The sequence below is a fragment of the Nannobrachium achirus genome, assembly GCF_963921795.1.
Source record: "Nannobrachium achirus genome assembly, chromosome: 13".
Lineage (NCBI taxonomy): Eukaryota > Metazoa > Chordata > Actinopteri > Myctophiformes > Myctophidae > Nannobrachium > Nannobrachium achirus.
In genome coordinates, this window is record NC_137833.1 from 15,803,860 (window position 1) to 15,809,859 (window position 6,000).

Here is a 6,000-nt window from a genome sequence, read left to right on the forward strand (position 1 = left end):
TGTGTGTGTGTGTGTGTGTGTGTGTGTGTGTGTGTGTGTGTGTGTGTGTGTGTGTGTGTGTGTGTGTGCGTGCGTGCGTGCGTGCGTGCGTGCGTGCGTGCGTGTGTGTGTACTCAGCGCCTAGGGCGGAGATTAGCCATGGTATTAATGGGATGTCCTTAGCTGCATGTCCTGTCTCTCTTCCTCCTTCACATTCCACAGTCCAATACACAACACACACGCACACGCACACTCACACGCACATGGCCTGACATGACCCCCTCTCCAAACCCATGTCAACCCTGCGTCATCATATCCCTGCAGCCCACTCACACATCCATCCCTTATGGCAGTGCTTTTTCATGTCAAGGATCCCCTTGTACATTCAGTCGCAGACCCCCATTTCAAAAGATTTTGACCCGGTGACCCTCATAACAGTATACATTTGTCAACATCTACAAGATCTCATTCACGTTACGATCTTGTCCACTATGTTCTACTAGCCAAACAAATGTAAGTATTTAAACTGTTCCACTCATTTTGTTGGGGAACCCCCTGGAGCCGGAACCCCCTCGGGGACCTCTGGTCATCCCCAGACCCCACTTTGAGGACCAGTAGCGGCTCACAGGTTCATCCTCTTGAGCCTAATTTATGGTCCGTCACACGACGGTGTTGCCCGCCGGAAATATCCGACCTACAAGCTCACGGCGCGGCACATCTGCGCCGCATCGTGAGCTTGTAGGTCACGTATTCTCGGCGCGCGACACCATCGTGCGACAAAGTATAACGTCGTTGTCGGGTGGAAACCTTGTATGTCCAAAACCTTCTCTTTTTTGTTATTTCAAAAAGCGATTTGAACTAGTGAAAATAGCCGATCTACAAGCACACAACGCCTCGCATCGCGAGGCGTTGTGTGATTGTAGATCGGCTATTTTCACTAGTTTTGCGCAAAAGTCTTGCAGGATGAAGCAGGGCTTTACTTTGTGAGAAAAAAAAAGTTAAAGTGTGAAACTTGGTGTATACAAGGTTTCTGCACCGACAGTGACAATAAACGGGGCTTTACCCTGGCCCTTGATGCCGGCTCTACCTCCCTGCCCTCTGGACATCTGGGAGCGGGCCGCAGCCCCCTGATCCCTGCCTCGGCAGACCGCTAAAACCAACAGGAGGCCCGGGCTCCCATTGTCCCGTGGCCTGCTGTGTGGTGTGTGTGTTGGTTTGGCCCTGGTGTTGGGTTAGGGGGCAGGTTTACACAGGCCGTGATCCCCGCTAATCCCTGCAGAGGGGCGGCTGGCTGTGCCACCGTACAGGGCCCAGTGGTGGAAAAAGTGCTCGGATGTTTTACTCAGGTAAAAGTACCGTATTTTCCGGACTATAAGGCGCACCAGACTATAAGGCGCACTGTCAATGAATGGTCTATTTTCTAACTGTTTTCATATATAAGGCGCACCGGACTATAAGGCGCACATAATAGACGCTACCGTTGCGTTATGCATCCAACAGATGGAGCTGTGCTAAAGGGAATGTCAATGTCAATGAATGATCCATATATAAGGCGCACTGGACTATAAGGCGCACTGTAGTTTTTTGAGAAAATGAAAGGCTTTTAAGTGCGCCTTATAGTGCGGAAAATACGGTACTAGTAAGACGCCTCAGGGTGACAATCGACCTCGCCCTAACCCTATTCTCAAATGGCCAAATGAATATAGGGTTGAAGTGGTTAATGTATGTTTTGGAATAATAATCAATCTATGAAGTATAGCTAGTAACTAAAGTTTTCAAATAAATGTAGTGGAGTAAAAGTACAATATTTGGATCTGAGATGTAGTGGAGTAGAAATGAAAGTATTGGAAATTGGAAACACTCAAGTAAAGTACAAATACCTCAAATGTAGTTACTTTACACCACTGCCGTAGGGCCCAGAGACATATTGTTGTTGTCGGGCAGAAACCTTGTATTTCCATATTTAATTCATAAGTTAATGCCCTCCTTTGTTGTACTCTCGTACAGGAAGTGTTGCACAAAAGTATAGCAAAAATAGAAGATCTACAAGCTCACAACGCATTGCAATGCGACACAATGTGAGCTTGATCCACTGGAACAGCTTTTTTCCATTTACTGAAAAGTACGAGTTTTGGACAAGGTTTCCACCCGACAATGACCATATAATATACTTAGCATGCGACTATCAACAAGGTTGCACATGTCATGGACTCACACAACTCATATTGTTATGTTTTAATTTGTATTGTCTGACAGACTTTAGTGTTTCCTGCTCTAATTGTCTTTTGAAGGGCCTCCACCCCACACAGTAAAATCCTCAGTGTTCCTTTACCTCTCTCTGGGAGTGTGCAGATGCAACCAAATGGACCCGGGTTATTGGATACTTATGTTTTTTACAGTGCACTGAGAAAGTATTCATGCGGGGGAAAACACTGACTGTTGCTGGTTAACGTGGATGAAGAGTCCTTAGAATCACGTTTTCGTACTGTGTGGACACGACACAGAGACCGTTTCATTAAAAACCCCAACTCCTTTTGATCCTGTCTGGAGTGATCCTAGCTGTCAGCCCTCGCTCGGGTTCAACAAACACGGAGCCCGATCTCCCTCAATATTAAAACATGCCCTCTCCTTAAGTCTCCCCGTTGACGTGCATAATATACGATACAAATTCACGCGACGACGGTACGCTCAAAACAAGCTTTGATTCCCCCCGGCTTTTTTCTTTTTCCTTTCTTTTTTTCTTCAACCTCAACTTGTGAACACTCCTTTTGTGAGCAGTTCAGAGGAAAGAGTTAAGCCCTGGGACCCAGTGTAATGCACACGGCCCCTGCGAATTGACTTTAAACCAAGGGAAAGAAAGTCAGAACACGGCAAACGGTTTTGATTTATGAGAGCGGGGCCACATTTGATATTCATTTCCGCAGCTGTGGCCAGCTAAAAAAACAGCCCGCAAATAGACCCGTACTGACAATGGTACAGTGTAACGCTCCCCGCCAATGTATGTGTGTGCGTGTGTGTGTGTGTGTGTGTGTGTGTGTGTGTGTGTGTGTGTGTGTGTGTGTGTGTGTGTGTGTGTGAGCGAGAGCATGTGTACATGCGTGCGTCACTCCTATTTTAGGAATGTTTTGGGTCTCTCTCTCGGTTAGATTTGTGGCAGATGTTTCTGATTGGCCAAAACACGTATATTAACTAATTATTGAAAACGCCTTCAGGTTGCCCAGGGTTGTGTAGGGGTTTGGTTCTTGTGTAATCGAAGCTGCGTTTTTTTTTTTTTTCTCTCTGAGAGTGCGACGGATTCAAGAGTTTGTTGAACGTTAGCAAAACAGCCTTGCAGTCAGAGTTTCCTCAGAGTAGAAGAGAGGAGGGGGAGGAGGAGGGGGGCAGAGAGAAAGGGAGAGCAAAAAGAGAAGAGTAGAACTAGAGAATGAGAGAAGCTAGGCCAGAGAAAGAGGGTTGGGGCCTTAACGGCCTTTACAGAAACTATTCTCCTGTTTCCACTCAGCACTCACCAGAGAATAGATAGAGAGAGATAGAGAGAAACGTGAGGGGAGAGAGGGAGGGTTGATGGAGAGATGAAGGAGGGAGGATGGCAGTGATGATAGCCAGTCAGGTGGAAAGAGATGGGGAGATGTGGAGGCAGTGAGATGGATGGATGGAGGGAGAGATTGAGGCCTTGCATGATTGCTCATTGTCTCTCCCACGTCCCTGGGACAGGGGCGTCACAAGAGGGGGGGGGAAGTGGGACTGAGTTACTAGGGCCCAAGGTGGAAGGGCCTGGAATTATTTTATACTTTAGCTATTGAAACATAGCAGATATACAAGCTCACAGCGCGGCACCGAGTGCCGCGCTGCGAGCTACTAGATCTGCCGTTATTGAAAAGTCGTGAAAATATGTGCAAATCTTTTAAAACATGTATTTTCTAAGCGAACTTTTGTGAATCAAATTTCGCTTGTAGGGGGTTCCTGGAACTAAATATTTTGAGATGGGGGGGTCCGTGGCCAAATACATATCATTTTGGGGGTCCTTCACATGAAAAGGTTTGAGCACCACTGACATAGAAACATAGGTTTTTCAAAAAACCTTAGAAGGATTTGAAATATTCAAAGACTTGCACAAATCTTCATGACTTTAAAAAAATAGCAGATCTACTGTACAAGCTCGCAGTGCGGCACTCGGTGCCGCACTGTGAGCTTGTATATCTGCTATTTTTCAATAGTTAAAGCACAAAATAATACATAATAATGCATGCCCAGTCTAAATGAGTAAAACCCCCTCCTCCTATGGAGAACATTCATGGGGGGCCCACAGTGAATCCTTGTACCCGGGGCCCAGGATTTGGTGTGACACCCCTGGTCTCTCCCACGTCCCTGGGATCTGGGATGCGTCCCGTGTCACGTTATCATGGAAGGCTGAACAATGAAAACTGGAAAATGTTAGGGGGGGAAAAAAAGAAGGAAAAAGTAAACTTTATGAAAATCTAATGAAATCAAAATGAAACATTCTATGTTTAGTCTCTTGGCTTGTTGCAGTAAACTAACCCTCCTGGCACGAACACAGGGATAACTAATCAAACAAAAATAAATAGGAGAAAATAAAACTAACATAGGCCAGCAGAACGCACGCACGCAAACGCATGCAAACGCACGCACGCACGCACGCACGCACGCACGCACGCACGCACGCACGCACACACAGACTATCTCTTTCTCTCTCTCTCTTTCTCTCTCTTTCTCTCTCTTTCTCTCTCTCTCTCTCTCTCTCTCTCTCTCTGGCCGTTTGTCAAAATTAGAAGGAGGTACATTTACTGTATGTTTTGTCACTAATTTCCTACTGGCCAGACTATCAAGCCATTCTACTCTCCTCAGTTACGGTATAAGGCAAATCTGACACACTCCCAACCTTGCATCTGTGTCAAATCCCTGTAAGAAGCTTTGCATTATTTAGTGGCATTCTGATGCGAGTTCTTTTCATTTGTCTCTTTTGTAAACTTAATCTTAGCTTTTCTATTGGAAGGCATGTTTGTGCGAGCAGGCATGCCTGTGGAGCTGGTATCTGGGATACTGTGTGGGTGTTTGGGAGCTTGTATGTGGGCGTTTGTGCTCTGCTTGCCCTGTGTGTGTGTGTGTGTGTGTGTGTGTGTGTGTGTGGGTGTGGGTGTGGGTGTGGGTGTGCGTGTGTGTGTGTGTTTGTGTGAGAGAGTGTGAGAGATACTGAAGAGACATTGGATTAAGAAATTCAAGGAGAGAAAAAGAGCAATTGGAGAAAGCATGAGAAATGGGAGAGATGGCCTTAAAGGGATAGTTAGGATTTGTGGACCTAAAGCTGTAGGAAATACTTGCCATTAATATAGTCGTTGCAAAGGGCATTAATTGGTTGCCTGAGTCGTGGTCAGTTTCAGTTGAAAAATGAGTAGTTCCAGTGTAGTTTCGCCGGCCCATTTCTTTATACAGTAATAAACCAATCCACAAAACTGCCGTCATTTGTATGGTTGCAACCAATTAATACCTTTGCAACGACTATATTAATGGCAAGTATTTCCTACAAAGAGAGAGAGAGAGAGAGAGAGAGACACACACAGAGAGACAGAGAGAGACAGAGAGACAGAGAGAGACAGAGACAGAGAGAGACAGAGACAGAGACACAGTGGTGTAAAGTAACTAAGTACATTTACTTAAGTACTGTACTTTTTGCGTACATTTTGCGTACATTTTGCGATATTAGTACTTTACTTGAATATTTCCAATTTCCAATACTTTTACTTCTACTTCACTATACTGTACATTAGCCCACTTTAGCACTATTTATACCGTGGCTATTTGCTTGTAGATCTGCTATTTTCAAACAATTAGTACTTTTACTTTTGGTACTTTAAGTACATTTTGAAGCCAATACTTTCATACTTTTACTCAAGTACATTTTGAATTCTGGACATTTATTTGTAAGGGTGCCCTCACACCAAAGTACCTATGAGAGTGGAATCCGCGTTCCGCCAATGCATTTCAATGAGAAGGGAGAAATCC